The following is a 16,825-nucleotide window of genomic DNA, read 5'->3' as shown; positions in this document are numbered from 1 at the left end:
TTCTCATCTTTTTTGACATTAAAAAACGCGCGAGAGATCGCCGGATGAAGTAGTACGACATGTTAGTAGTTTATTCGACAGCAGATGAATGAGATCGGCTACATTATTTTTTGTATGTTACCATTCATAACAAGAAATTGTTCGCAAATGTAACAGGCAATTATTCTTACGCTGGCCTTTGCTTAGCCAAGCCCCCGTAGTGGGCATGTGCTAAAAGTTCCGATCGGTGGCAGTTGAAACAGCTGCGATTTGAGACTGTACCGTCATGAAGAGCAAATCAGCCCACAGACGACGAAAACACAATTACAACTCCAAGTCCAGACATAAGCGGCAGTCTAGATCCAAGGACAAGTCCAAGAAATGTCGCGTCGCCCGCGTAGAGTGCAGCAGCGAGCCATGGAACGCCGCGGAATCGTCGCGGAGCTACTTGAGCGGTCGACCGCATTCGCTAAGCGGCTACCACGACCCGTATTTCAGCTACGAGTACGAGCCTCGGCCTTTCTACGAATTCGAAGACGATTACGACGAGCACTGGTACTATACTTCTCGAAAAAACGCCAGGCCTGCGCGGAAAGCGCAGCACAGTCACAGCGAAAGCTCGAAGAGCGGCATTTCTAGAGGCCGTTATAAACTCTCTTGTGGCTACTAATACAACTACACTAGCAACGTACCCACTACGCCACAAACGATAATTTTTGTGAAGTTGGAAGCACCCACCACGACATTACTCGTCATTCTGCGGAAAAGCGAGGTACCATCTTTAAGGCATTATGTGCAGTTTCTTGATGCGACGACTGATGACGATGAAGAATTATGACTGAGCCTTTTGTAATCGGTTGGAAGCTTTAAATGACCCACTAGTTACGTACTTCGCATTGTGTGACGCCAGGTCGTTATTTCATTCTCCCACCACACTTTATAACATACGCTAACGTGAGAAAGAGATAGAGAAAGGGAATTAACTTTATGGAGACCCTGAGGAAATGGATCATGTGAGCCTTATGGGCTTCCTTGGCAACCAATAGAAGTGCACTTGCGCGGAACCCAATACGCTATAAATCATAATTTTTGTGAACGAAGGAAGCAGCCACTACGCAATTTTTCGTCATTCTGCGCAGAACCGTGGTATCTGCTAAACACCTGTAAGGCATTATGTGCACTTTCTTGATGCTGTGGCTAATGACGATGAAGAATTATGGCAGACCCCTTTGTAATGGGTTGGGAGCATTCAACAACTCACTCGTTGCGCAAATCGCATTGTGTGACGCCTGGTTACAGAATTCGCATTGTGTGACACTTGGTTCTTATTCTACTCTTCTACCACGCTACATTACATAGGTTAATGTGGTTCCTTCCCGACATGAAGACTGTATAGGGACTTTTTGCAAGGCAGTTTCAAGCACCGTCATGGCTCAGAGGTTGAATAGTGGGCTCCCACGCAGAGGGCCCAGGTTCGAACCTCGTGCCATCCTGGAATTTTTTTCTTATTTCGTTTTTTTTTCTTATTTCGAGCGATAGTGGTTACGGACACCGGCGGCGGCGGCGGCGGCGAACAACTACGGCGCCAAAAACGGCCGGTGAAATGATCTCATAACAGCTTTCGCTGTAAAAGCAGCAATTCGAGATGCTGCAGCTATGAATGCGATGCAGGAGGGGCGCGAACAGGTTTGGACAGGGAACTCTCGTTTACTCGTAACTGGGACCAATTCAGCCGAGGCAGTAGCACTACCGGCATCAGCCAAAGAAGACCAAGCATTATCATGGCCGTCCAGAAAGAAGCGTTTTCTACTATCTTCGAAGAGCCGACCAAGGAGGCTGTCGAACAGGATGCCTGCAGTTCCTCTTCATTAGACTGCGTCGTTGCGGTTACGAATACACTGGAATCCACTGTCCCTGTTGAGGACTTGTCGTCCGCAGCCGTAAGCTCTACGTGAACGAACATGAAAGTCCTTGAGCCTTTGAGCTCCACGACCAAATACAACCTAGTCCATGCCTCCTCAGTGACATCTACTCTGGCCAATCTGGCAGCAGAAACCGGATCAAATGCGAGTTGGTGCAGACAAGCCGTCCCTGAGTACAACCATAATTCCACTGGCACCACTCCAGAAGGCGGACAGACGACACTCTGGAGCAGCGCGGTCAGCAGGTTACGGTTCATCCACGGCAAACTGCAGCGGAAGTTGCGGATTGACGCCTACAAAATCTCATCCAACGTGGTGCCGAAGTTCGGCATCATTGGAGCGAAAGATGACCACCAAACACCAGAGCAAGAGCTGGTCAAGATTTCAACAGAAGAGGAATCACATGCGGCTGACGTCTCTCGTCAGGGTAAGAGGACGACTGGCCAAGAGTGGTCTCAGGTGCCGGCTGCTTGTAAGCATCTTATGGCACTGGAAACCATGGCGGACAGAGACCGCAAGTGCGCCTTGCTCCTCGCTGTTGGTCTACTGACCGCAGTGCTTTTCTTGGCATGTGCGTTCTCTGGAAACGCTCGTTTCAGTGCGGGTTTGCCTCCCGACTAGTCCCACGAGAACGCAGTGAACGCCGAGTATGATGTGAACGTGAAGGCTAACAATGTGAGCGGCAAGCCTAAACTTATTTCGTTCGCGAACAGAGCAGCAACCGTGACTAGACGACCCTCAACCGGCTCACGATCCACTCAAGACAAATCGTCGTTCTTCCGTTTGAAGAACTATGCCGACAATAGCACGGACGCGGTAACTCAGGTTATGCTACTGTCGTCATCGGTGGGCAAACGAAGGAGTTCCAAGCATCCAACTGTTACCAAAGAAAGAGCCACCAAAAGCAGCGAGGACGTTTCTCCTTCCCTAGACAACGAGCCTGCGCTTTCCGGAGATAACACGTTGAGCCACAGCGAGGACGTTGAGCCACAGCGAGGACACTGCAGTCGTACAGGACTTTTAGGCGAAAACTTAGCGTTTTGCGGCATTAATATGTAAAAGTGTTACGATAACGAACGATTTCTGAATAAAGCTTTAATTATTATTATTATTTTATTTTTATGAACGGACGTGTGCACGGATGAAAGCAACTTACTCACGAGCTGATATGTTTCACCCTGGATCAGGACTCTCCGCCAATTTTTGGCGGCATTGTGTGAACATTGTCGTAAAATAGTCGTAATGTCGCGAGTCGTACAAATTAAGCTTATGCGAGCTGGACTGAAAAACACTGCTCCGAGACGTTAGGGCTTGAATAAGACTTCGACCTAACAGTGCGATCGCGAATACGCGTTCAGGCAAATCGTTGTTTGCAATAAATACAAGCAAAATTGGACAGTGCATGCCATAATTTAAGTGTAAAAGTCTTCCGATGGGAAGGAATGAAGATTCAAATCTTCTGCCATAGTTTGGAGACGCCAGCCGCTTCGCATTAAGCATTTATTTAGGAAAGAGACTGCCCAGTTTCGCTGTTACCCCAAAAAGCTGCGGTACACCCAGGAGCGATACACCCCGAAGCTGCGGAGGAGTTGACAGGCAATTGCCCTGGGATTCTAGAATAGACTCTACTCCTACCTGACGAGCCTCATCAAGGTAGTGCATTTCCTGCGAGTGAACAACATGCTGACTGTCCATCTACGTCACGCCAAGATATAGCAGGTCAAGTCAACAGTGAATCAAGTACTCAGCTGTCTTCACTGCAGGACAAAATGACCGACCAACCACCACGGAAGAGTGGACGAGTTAAAAAAACTCCGTTGAAGTTCAAGGACTACGCGCTACGCAAGCGATAGTTTCTTCACCGGGGAAATGTTGTATATGGGTCATTCCACGCCAACTGTCCCAGCCTTGGCGCTCGACCATCTGGGATTTCAATGAAAAAAAATCGAGGACTATCTATCCAAAGCCAGAAGCCTTCCGTCAAAATATTTTTGGCCAAAAAAATTTTTCAGTGCCGCAAACCCCATGTGAAGTTTTTCGGAAAGCTCGAAACTATGGCTCGGAAAATGCGTTTTCAAAAAATCTCTTCTTCATATATTAGGCTAGGACAAATTTTTTCCTACATAACGATCGTAGGCTTCTCACTTAAAATAAGTTTCACGAACGTTTAGGCTTTCGTGAAATTTTCATGGGGCATTAAATATTGGCAATATGACCAATATTGGGGATTTTTTCATAGAAAGGCGACATTCAGTGAAACGTAATATTTTAATTTAACTGATTGCCAGGAAGTTTTACTGTAGCCCAAAAATAGTTTGAGACGTATATGGCGTGAAATGTTCTGTAGAGCTGACGACAAAGTTGCAAGAAAGTTGATTTTTGCACATGTTTAGCCGTAAATTTAACATTGAGGTGCTCCTAGTAAAATTATGCTAAATAGCGCATTTACTAGCAACATTAGTTGTTTATTGACTGAGAAAGTTTTATCAAATTACTTTTTGTTTTAAGGAAGAAAAAAATTTTTGAAGTTGTGTTCTGCCGATGTCAATTGTTGCTCGCGTTTTCTCTTCGCAGAAACGCGTCCAGCGGTTAGTACAACCTACATGGGCGCGAGGTTCGCCACGGAACAGCTAGACAACATAATAATCTCTGCCCGTGGTTATTTGAATGCTTTAATAGTGAGTATTGGCCTGAGTAAAAGAGAAATACGAACTCCGCTAGAGTGAATTTAACCACATGCAGCTGTCCATTGAAGGTCGGCATAGTGAGCTTACGCAACAGCGGGAAGTGACACCGATGCGTGCAACGCTCCGATGCCTGCGCAAAGGTTTAAAAGTGGCAAAAGGAACAGATTAGTTGCTTTAACAAAGGAGATCAGTTGCACTTGTGACGAACACAATCGTATATAAGCATAGGCGTGCGCAGGGTTCCCCATCAGGGAGGGGGGGGGATGCCAAGATTCATCCCAGTGCACCCCCCCCCTACTAAGTGAATGTACTAGGCAGATTTTGCGCCCCTCCCTCCCTCTTAGGTGACAAGGGGTCAATGTATGGGGCAGAATTTGCGCCCGTCCTCTTAGGTGATTAGGGGAGGGGCGGCCGCCCCCCTGCACCCCCCCCCCTGTGCGCACGCCGATGTATATAAGTGATGATGTTTGACCAGGAACCGTGAATTGGTGCAAAAGTACAACATGCGTTTCATATTACAGCAACTGAATTTTTCCTTAATCGTAGTGTTCTTCCCACTTTTATATCTGTGCGCAGGCAACGGAGCGTTGCACGCATCGGTGTCACTTCCCGCTGTTGCGTAAGCTCACTATGCCGACCTTCAATGGACAGCTGCATGTGGTTAAATTCACTCTAGCGGAGTTCGTATTTCTCTTTTACTCAGGCCAATACTCACTATTAAAGCATTCAAATAAGCCCGGGCAGAGATTATTATGTTGTCTAGCTGTTCCGTGGCGAACCTCGCGCCCATGTAGGTTGTACTAACCGCTGGACGCGTTTCTGCGAAGAGAAAACGCGAGCAAAAATAGACATCGGCAGAACACAACTTCAAACATTTTTTTCTTCCTTAAAACAAAAAGTAATTTGATAAAACTTTCTCAGTCAGTAAACAACTAATGTTGCTAGTAAATGCGCTATTTAGCATAATTTTACTACGAGCACCTCAATGTTAAATTTACGGCTAAACATGTGCAAAAATCAACTTTCTTGCAACTTTGTCGTCAGCTCTACAGAACATTTCACGCCATATACGTCTTAAACTATTTTTGGGCTACAGTAAAACTTCCTGGCAATCAGTTAAATTAAAATATTACATTTCACTGAATGTCGCCTTTCTATGAAAAAATCTCCAATATTGGTCATATTGTCAATATTTAATGCCCCATGAAAATTTCACGAAAGCCTAAACGTTCGTGAAACTTATTTTAAGTGAGAAGCCTACGATCGTTATGTAGGGAAAAATTTGTCCTAGCCTAATATATGAAGAAGAGATTTTTTGAAAACGCATTTTCCGAGCCATACTTTCGAGCTTTCCGAAAAACTTCACATAGGGTTTGCGGCACTGAAAAATTTTTTTCGCCAAAAATATTTTGGCGGAAGGCTTCTGGCTTTAGATGGATAGTCCTCGATTTTTTTCATTCAAATCGCAGGTGGTCGAGCGCCAAGGCTGGGACAGTTGGCGTGGAATGACCCATATACGAAAGATGAGAATGGTCGCATGGGGACATTGAATAAACAAGTTGATGTTCATGCATCGGATGCGTCGTTCCTCTGTGTTCTAAAGGCAACACCCGCTGACCTCGGTGTTTGAGTGCCCGGCAGAATGTCTCTTGTTGAGGCTGGTGAAAGTCCCGCGAGTCGACGCTTTGGACGAGGGTCAAAGTGTAGCGATTCCGTTGTTCGCTGCTCACGCACTCAGCACCTCCGCCACTCTGTTACGGGGTTTGTAAGAGAGGTTTATTCGTAATGAGCTGCACGTCGTTCTTCTCTTTCTTCCTGCTGCGTTGTTGTCGCTGCTACTCCGTCAAGATGGATTAGATGCACTTACAATATGAAGGACAGAAGCCTGGCTGGGCGCGGACTGCGGTGGTTGTTGGAGCGATTATTGAAAATGTCGGAAAATTAGAAAGCAAAAATATATTTCTGAACGGTATCGCAGATTGTCGGTTTCATAAAAAGAACGCACGGTTTATACAGTAAAACCTCGGTGATACGAATCTCGCAGGGTAACCAAAAATATTCGTATCATCCGAAATTCGCATCAACAGAAAACATGGAAAATTAGTATGCGACAGAAGAAAGCTGGTGTACATTTTCATTAATTGTTTCTCAAGGCCGCAGCAACATCATAAACAGCTCTGGTTAATTGCCAGTAAACATTTTAGACGTCAGCGATAATACTTGTACTCGTAAGTATACGGCGCGTGCGCGTGTGTGTAATTAATGAACCAGATGTGTTGTGACCCGTGACAGGTTGTAGCCCCCTTCCTAATCTAAAGTACACGTTTTCCGCATGACAACAAAGTACTGCGGTGAAAGTGAATTAAGGAGCGCTTTGCACGCGGCAGACGAAGGCCAGAGAATTTTAGAACCGCTGCCCTTTGTTGTTATTTTCTTATTGCGGCGGTGTTTGGGAAGCTTTTCTATAGATTTACGGCCATACCCGCACAATCGGGAGGTTTCCTCCCATGCAAATCGGATATTTGGCGAGTGGGCGCGTCCCCAACGATCGTGCGTGTTGACGTCGCGACGCCTAGCTCCTTGGCCAGGACAGTCCGCTCCTCCTTCGGTCCTGTTCGATTGAGAGGCCATGACTTGCATCGACATGGCAGGGACGTGTAAACTCAGTACAACGACACTGCCTCGAGTTTCAATGCATTGGAGGCGCATTTAGGCCTCCAAGATTCGGCACAATATTGGAGGTTACTACACGGCGTGGCGCGCGTGATTGCCGCGTGATTGCTACGTCTTCCGCTACAGCCTGGGCAGCACCTGCTCGTACATCCGTAGTGGCGTACGTTCGTATCAAACGTCGTGGGGTGAAAATCGGTTCGCAACAAACGTACTCCATTGCATTGCAGATTAATGGGTCTTGGCCGGGACCACAGAAAAATTCGTATCACCCCGAAATTCGTACAAGCCGTGGTCGTATCCCCGAGGTTCTACTGTAGTTCGTCTCTTTCTCGACCTTTTGTCAGTACGCGAGTGTTGAATCAGTTTGACATAAATTCTCTTACAATGTAGTTTATGATACGGCAAGTTGTATGGGCTTGGTGCTGACTATTACAACATCTCTCTGATTTGTAAACAAGGGGAATTCGCGGAAACTGCGCAAGGCATGTTTGTTGGAAAATATCGCAACATGAAGATGTGTCACCACGACGCTTCTAGTTGGAAGGCCACTTCAAGTGCACAGTTACTTTGCGAGTTGCACTCACGGGGGCTGCTCATAAGAACCTGGCAGCATGTTACACTCTATGTAACATTGCAAGACGAGAGGCTGCTGCACACTTGGTAATGAATTAGTTTATACACCCGGGGACCAGGCATAATGAGTCGCACTATGAGAAACACGCAATAAATTACCTTGATGTTGCCAGTCGATTGCAATGTCCCTCCCGCCTCCACATAAACTTTCTGCACCTCGCGTGGTGTTGCATGATAGGTCAAAGGTGTTATTGACACACCTTTGACTTCAAGATCTAGAATGTCAAATGATGGCGTAATCATGGCACATCATGTTGTGACGGAATCGTGTGACGTCACGATGACGTCAGAAATTTTGGCGATCTGTGACGTCATGCAGAAGGTCGCGTGGTTTTTTTGACGCGGCTATGTGAGACATTTCTCGCATATTCTCGTGCAAGTCTTGCAGACAAAGGTACCAACATAGCGACTTAGGGCTCTCGCTTTCATACAGAAAAAGATGATGTCTACACGACAGGTACTGAATAAATGTCTGGTTGAATTCACAAAGCTTGCCATTCGCATGCACTACTTACCATTGGGCAGTGGAGAACCACAAGTTCAACATTACAGCTGGCTGAGAACAGCTTTAGCTTAAGAACAGTTTTAGCTTAGGAATATTTCTTCAATAAGAACAGTGTAGCGCTTTAAGAAGTTAACATTTATCCATGTGCAATTGAAGCGCCGCGGACACTCAGGCTGAATGCATTTCCTGTTTAATCCTTAATGTTTGTCATCTTCTGGGTGCCTGGTACACAGTTTGGGAAATCAACATCTAACCTGGGATGGCGGACCGTAAATATCCGTTGCTATCCCTGTTATGACGACGTCAAATGTCAACAACGGAAGAAAAGGCAGCGAAGTATAAAATAACGCGAGGATTGAAGACGTGCGCATTTGTCATCCCTAAAGGCAATCAGCGTTCTTTCACCTTCTTTGTCCTACGTAGCGTGGCCCTAGATTGTGTTTGATATATGATGGGCGTGCGTGCATAGCGGTTGCATAAGAATGGTCAGCAAGGCTGCCGAGACTGCTTGGGACACGTTGCTCAAGCGAGCCGACTGCGTCATACATTGTTGACGTCGATGGACAAAGGCGGTGACATCGAGGATTGTCGATGGCGCTTGTGAAACATTGTGCGATTTCGCATCCCCGCATCTTCACCATAAAGCGCTGTCGAGCAAGCCCTTTGGCATGTAATCGGCACAGTGGATGTTGAAATTGAATACGTAAATGCGTGGGGCTGTGGCACCAAATGTAGCCATATGAGCCTCCTGCACAAGATAGTAATACCATGTGTCATGCCATGGCTGCGAAGAAAGGGACGACGAAGTGCAGCGCTGCGTTGTGTGCAGTGATACGTTGTGCCTGTGTATATAATTATACATAGCCTTACTTTTACATAATTCTACGTAATATTCTGGCTGGGTTGCAGTGTAAACAGGCCTGTTTACCGGGGTTTTAATTTTTGTAGGGCTGTTAATTTAAATATAATTTATCTCGTGTCTTTCGCTTGAAACAAAACTTTGTTCTTGCTTTCTTGCAAATATTTTCCGCGATATACGCCATTATTGGGCACAGAGAAATTGTGGGTGCCACAGAACAACACCAGCGAAGAATTGTTACGCAATGTGGCTCCGTATAATTGTTATAAATTTATTTGCCGTAATGTCTGACTTCGAGAATAACCTTCTACGACCATACTATCTCTGAATCCATCGGCACTCGATTGCAAGTTTCCGGCACAGCAATCACGCCTGTGAAGGGTGCACCGCCACAAGTAGAGCTTTATACCGGAGGACCTAACTTCTCAGGCAAAAAAAATGTGACGGTGGCTCTACGCGTCAGCAGGATATTAGTGCTGAAACATTACTGGGCTCATTGTACGACCCCGCTGTCACCAAAATGCCATGGCAGAAACACCGTACATATACGCCGCCATTTACGAAGCTGTGCACGGGGTTGTTCGAAAACCGAACGTTGGAAAATTGAGCGTACGGGAAACGATCGTTCCCAATTTGGAAGTTAAAAAAACCGAATGTTGGCGGATGATTGACTAGGTGGCGTCCAAGTCCCCGACAATGCGAAAGGCAGAGCGTGCGGCTGCGGAGCGAGTACGGCGAGCTGTAGCGAGGCAACGCTCTGGAAGATGCGATAGAGCCGCACAGTTAACCAAACCATGCCGACCGAAACCGACGAGGGAGAAACGGTCAAATCAGCGAGGTTAACCTCAGTATATCGTTAGTTGGCTAACCTGTGCTTGAGAAGGTGAAGGTGAAGTAGGTGAAGAACATGCAAGACACAAGGATCCGTAGAATCCACACGACTGGACCCACTTGGCTGTGCGAATACCAGCTACGTACTGACGAATTCGGCAACGTATCATGCAACACTAAATTCAGCGATACAGTCAGCCACATTTTGCACCCCAATTTTTTTTTTAGTTTATGCACCTAGCCCTAATTTTGCGACCATCAGCAATTTAAACAGCTCGTCTATCCGCGAGTGAGATCAGCGTTGCGCATGCAGATAGTTATCAAGTGTTCCGATGATTGCATCTAAAGTTCGAGCTCACACTGTCTCCCATGCCTCCTCATTCTTCAACCAGACATCAAGGGACTGGAATGACCTTCCCACCAAGGCAGTGCTTCATTCCGACCTAGCCATCTTCAAACGCATCATAGAAAAACTGTTTTTGTAGATATGCCCACCCCTCATGTAAAACCCCTTCCTTTAGGGGCCTTTGAGGTATCATAAATAAATAAATAAATAAATAAATAAATAAATAAATAAATAAATAAATAAATAAATAAATAAATAAATAAATAAATAAATAAATAAATAAATAAATAAATAAATAAATAAAAATAAATAAATAAATAAAGACTGCGTTTCTGTTCTCAAAGACCGATGTTTTAAACTTCATTCCACATCGCGTGACTCATCCAGTGGGGTAGAACATCCCTGAAAAATGTAATTGTAACTGTTGGGGTTTCACGACACAAAACCACGACATGATGATACGGGACGTCGTAGTGAAGGGCTCCGAAAATTTTGACCATTTGGCGTTCTTTAATGTGAGCTTAAGTCTAAGTACACGGGCCTCCAGAATTTTGCCTCCATCGTAATGCGGCCGCCGCGGCCGGGATTCGGTCCCGCGACCTTCGGGTCTGCAGTCGAGCGCCGTAACCACCAGACCACGGTGGTGGATTCTAAAGAAATGTCCATCGTGCGAGGAATCGCGTTCAGACGTTTAGCGAGTGTTGCTACAAAGGCGATGGGTTCCTCAAAAAATATGTTCGTGCAGGTTAGCGTGTTGAGACACTTGCCGCATATTCACAGCAATGACGAGGTGTCGTCGGGTCAGCGTTCAATTGAACGTAGGTGCGGATAAGTAACAGCGCTGTACGCATTGACTGTTACAAAAAACGTTATACTCTTTTTGTTGTAATTTTTTTATGGCAGTCAGAATGTTTACACCATATCCAAGAATGCTTTTCTAAGTGGTGATAAAAACGACTGCATTTCAGAGCAATTAGTGAGACATGAGCCTATATTTGAGGTCTATAAATTAACCTTTTTGTGCGAACATGGTAAAACAGCACTGTTAGATTCTAACTATACAAGCCATTTACGAAAGCTTTCTTCTAGTGACAATGAGGTACTCACAACGGAAAGAGGCTAAAAATAGTTGTATTTCTGAAAGCAAACACGACGATGCTTGCATCGTCCAGTGCTTTTCTTGTGTATGCGTTCGCTGGTTTCCATCTTATTCACCATGTACTTTAAACACGTCCAGACCTTAGCCTTACTCATACTTTGCTTTTCTTTGACACTACCACTTAGTATGATGCAGCTAAGCTATAGTTGCTTACGAGAAAGTAAAACGAAATATATTTAAATGAAAGAGCTATATGATGAATGTACATTAGAAAACTGCAAGAAATTTCCCCACCTGAAATCTAAACTTCGTATGAGTCCTGATAAGCATGGTGCCTTGCGGACTGTCGTGGCCTTATCCATTTGTAGGTTTTCGAATTGGACGACCTGCAACATTACTGCCTGGGAAGGAGGGAGTGTGCACCCACTGATATTAGACTAAATAGGGCACAAGTGGTCACACTTAAACAACTGCAGACAGATTTATAATTCACCGGCACAGGCAAAAGAATGGTATGAGATAGAAGACATGAATATTATTTGCAAGGCATGCGAGAAAGAAATATGCACGCTTGATCATATTGTGTGGGAGTATGGGCCCTGGCATTTCCCTGGAACGGTTTGCAGGGATAATCAAGTCACACGACTATATCCCTCAAGTCCTGGCTGTCCAATACGGCCGTGACAAGGCTAGGCGGCTTCACCTCCCGGTCCCTACATGGGATGAGCCAGGCAGGTGGCAACATCCTGTACAGGGTGTGAATAAAGTTCCATCCATCCATCCATCCATCCATCCATCCATCCATCCATCCATCCATCCATCCATCCATAAAACACCATAAAAAGAGTAATATCGACAAGTAGCAGAAGAACGGCAGTAAATTTCGGGTTCCCCCTCTCTCGAGCAGTAGGAGCTCAGTATTTCTGTCGTTTCCACGACCCAGGTGATTCTGCCAGCTCTTCAACAGGCCGTAATCTTCACTCAATTTCAATGAGACAGGCCATACATTCGGCTTTAACGTAGTGACACCGGTGCAGGAACGAAGTAGTACATGCACGTACGTTCCGAGATGGAACTTAATATTTGTAAAGAAGGGCGTTGACTACTCACACATCTACACCCACGTTTTTTCCCCGTCTCTCTCTCATACACTCGAGAATCCTGGCAGATACCCTGATATATATGCAACCTGTGTTTGGCTGGTAGTTTATACTGTACAACATGCACAATTTCGAACGATTTCTGCCTTCCAGTGTTAGCGAAGAGACCAACATACTAGACGTGAGCGGCGCACTCGGCTCTGTCTTTATGCAGATGTCGACATTCGTTTTTAGATCCTTACTTCTTCTTGGTTTCCTCATAGCACGCAGGCACATACGGACGCATGCACATCCCCCTTTCGTTTCCCCAAATTACACACATGCATGAATAAACAGGAATCAAAATGAAGCCATACTAGTGAAAAAAGCAATGTACAAGCGTCAGTAAAACGCTAGCCGTTAGCCTGTTGGTACGCATGCATTCCAATCAGAAGACCGACTACATTAGTAAATCACGCATCGGGAAGTTTTGCAGTTCTTCGTGGTTTATTCGGACGCCTATATCACATATAATGGAGCCGGCGCTGCAAACACTTCAGTAAGAAAAATATTTTGTACCAGTGTTCGCGCTTCCGCAATGAACGCAGTAATAACCGGACACAGGTACACCATTACGGTGACCTTGAGTGGCGGAACAAAGTTTTTGCAGGAACCAGACTGCAATATCCCAAAGTGGCTAGTTCATGGGAGAGCTAAGCGCACGTAGGAAGGAGCAACAGGGCCGAGTTAATGAAGGCAGCTCGACTGTTTTGCTCGGCACGGCGACTGAGACTTTCTGAATCCAAAAGCACAGCGTCCATGCGAGCACAATGTGTACCGGGAGTTGGTGCCGCTTTCTACGGGACTTGGCGACACCGCAGGAGTCATTTGTCTTTGTCATCGAGAAACAAAAAAAGAAGGCTCCGAAGCGAGGTATGCCAGCGGACGTAACGGCAAAATCAGGCTAGAGTAGAGTCAACGTAAACAGCATATTTTGTGCACTCCGCGGCAGCTCATAAATCTGCCCCGTTGGTGCGACACGAACATTTTCCTGCAATACTGGTCACACGTTGAGACTGTGTCATGTATGCATGGGTCAACTATAGGAAATGAGAGACATTCAGTCGTCACATAACGTTGCTTTAGGGAAATTCGCTTGCTTCGACAGCTAGGTTTGCGAAAAGTATAAATGTTTGTGAGAAGCCAGTGAGAATTAATGAAATGTTATGTGGCCGTGACGAATGTTTGTCGAAAAGACCCTGGGCAATGGATTAATAGCGACGTTTTCTAAAAGGAAATGCAAGAGAAAAAGTTGTAAACTAGTCACTGTAAAAATAAGTACTTTTGAACGTTTGGGCCACGCAACCTTTCACTGTAACCTTTAAGGAGGAACACACACACACACACACACACACACACACACACACACACCACCACACACACACACACACACACACACACACACACACACACACACACACACACACACACACACACACACACACACACACACACACACACACACACACACACACACCACACACACACACACACCACACACACACACACACCACACACACACACACACACACACACACACACACCACACACACACACACACACCACACACACACACACACACACACACACACCACACACACACACACACACACACACACACACACACACACACACACACACACACACACACACACACACACACACACACACACACACACACACTGAAAGCTCACAGGGTGCCTTATACATTCGCCTAAGACGGCTAAGATACTAAATCCATCTTTTTCTTTTTCTTCTCAGTCGATGTATTGATCTTTCCACGCCCCCCTCCGAAAGCTTTCTGCACCTAACATGGTTTTGCTCTGCCTCCGTGATCGGCCCACCTTTGACCAAGCGACGACGGCATGTGATGACGTCATATTGACGTCATGATGACGTCGTATGGTGACGTGATCACGTGATGATGATGTTTTGCATTGCTCGTCCTGACGCCGCGGACGCCGTCGGTCAATTCTTGCGTTTGATGAGTCGTTTAAGGCTTTCGGCTTAATAAGTGAAATTGGTTTTCAGGAAATGCACCGGGATAGAAATGACACGACCTCTCGCGAACTGGAAAGTGTTTCATTTTCTCACTTTCAAATATTGTTGTCGTTATAATAATAGCGTTGTGTTTACACCATCAATACCAGAAGTGTCCTATTATGACTTACTTTTGTGGTTAGACGAATGACTAATAAATGTATTTGTTGGCCGTCATATTCATATTTTTTTTTCAACATGAAAAGTTCTGCTTCAGATGCTCAGAGTCGCGACGACTGATTCAAGGAACTAAGAGACATATTTAATGCTAGTCAAAAAGATCTCTCGATTGTACAGTGGAGTGCCTTAACTTTCGTGTTTTCACGCATTTCGGACTTAAAGAAAAGGTTTCGCATCATAGACTTTTATTACTGGGACTTTCCATAGGCTGCGTTTGTCGGGTATGTGGAGAGCAGCCTTCTTTAGGCCCTTAAAGATCTTGTCACTGGGCTTGCCTGCAACGTTTAGATAAGATATATGCATCAGTCAGCGTGGTCGGTTGTTTTAGGGGCAGATAAACACTCGTACGAGTTCTCCCTTAGGATTATCTTGCTTCCCTGCCAAGCTGCCGCAATGATTCAAGGTAGCAACTCTAACGGTCGAACAGAAGAACTGTCCGACGTCTCCCGTGTGTGAGAGCGATTTATGCGACTGAGATAATGCTGCGCAATAAGCGTAGCTGGGGAGAAAGATCAGCGATGGGGCCGAATTCGCCGAGGGAACATCGTTCTTTCCCGCGCAGACGTTCGCCTTGAACGTGCTTAATCTCGCGGCCGTACGTACACATGGACCGTGTGATAGTTCCGGCAGCGTGGTGCGTTTCCTCAATGTATCCGCTTCTGTATTGGTGCGTGGAACTCCCGACATGGACAGAGAGGAAAAAATTATCTACTCGTAGATTAATGCCGACAAGAGGAAGCACGTCATTATTTTCCTGTTTTTTTCTTTCTTTCCTTCCATTTGTCAATTTGAGTTCTAATTGTTTGTCTCTTTCTTATTCTTGTCACTCCGTAAGGTTTTTTCCGTATGCGATGTAGATAACGCTATCATCCTACGTCACTAAGCGATAGCTTCGGTGAAGCATATAGCTGCGAAGCATCCCCTACATAAGGCCTGTCATCGTCTCACTGAGAAATGCGATTTCCTACATTTTTTTAGGGCTCATTACTGACACTATGGACCATCTTAAACGAAAGCGGCGATATATATGTGTTTTCAAATAATACATGAGCAGAGAGATGACGGATACGTGATAAAATAGTCAATGATCCAGCCTCCGATACAGGATGCTTGAGAGGAGGAAAAATGTCATCCAACCTCTTGGAACACGAACTACAAAAGGGTACATTTTATGACGAAGCTGCAAAAGAAATCCAAATAGGTTTCTCAGACAGCAAGTTTCCCGACTGAAGAACAATTCGTCCCGGTCCGCGACTCAAACCCTGGAACAACGCGGTTCCGAGGAGATCGCTGTACCACTAAAACTGGGAAGATTTCTTTCTGATGAATCCGGGCGCATTTCGCGGAATCTTGGTGAATACCGTGTGCCGCTAGTTTTATTTTCTTGGTTGGTAATTAACATGATGCGCCTTTACAACATACCCGTAAGAATAAGTGCCGCGTATTGATTCAGCTGTGTTCTAACGTAGCAAGAACAGGAAAGTAACTGCCCTCAGTTCATCTCATCTCCATTACTCGTTAGGAAATGTTGGTTAAGTGGTTATAGCGCACAGGAAATACGCGGTCGCTGTTAAAAATGGGCTTCTCTTATTGAAAATTAAAAGAAAAAACGAACCAAAGACTCTCGTTATATGGTCCTCAAAATTGCCGGAAGGCGATACGGTCATGGCCGGATGGCCGCACGTTTCGCAGGCCCACCGCGACTGAATGGGCTCCCGAGGGAGTCCCTCATTACGTGCAATGAATAGCCTGTCCTGTGGAAGTGCGTAACGAACTCTTCGATGGAGTGTTTTGCAACGAGCCAGAGAAGCCACGCTTTATGCATTTCTCATTTGCGAAACTCGATCGACTACTTCAGAAGACAAGCAAGCTATCATTTCATCAGAAAAAAAAAAGTTCGACCTTCCATGCTAGTCGTGAGCGACAAGTGAA

The sequence above is a fragment of the Rhipicephalus sanguineus genome, chromosome 5, assembly GCF_013339695.2.
Source record: "Rhipicephalus sanguineus isolate Rsan-2018 chromosome 5, BIME_Rsan_1.4, whole genome shotgun sequence".
In the NCBI taxonomy this organism is placed as follows: Eukaryota; Metazoa; Arthropoda; class Arachnida; order Ixodida; family Ixodidae; genus Rhipicephalus; species Rhipicephalus sanguineus.
This window is presented reverse-complemented; position numbering follows the sequence as displayed.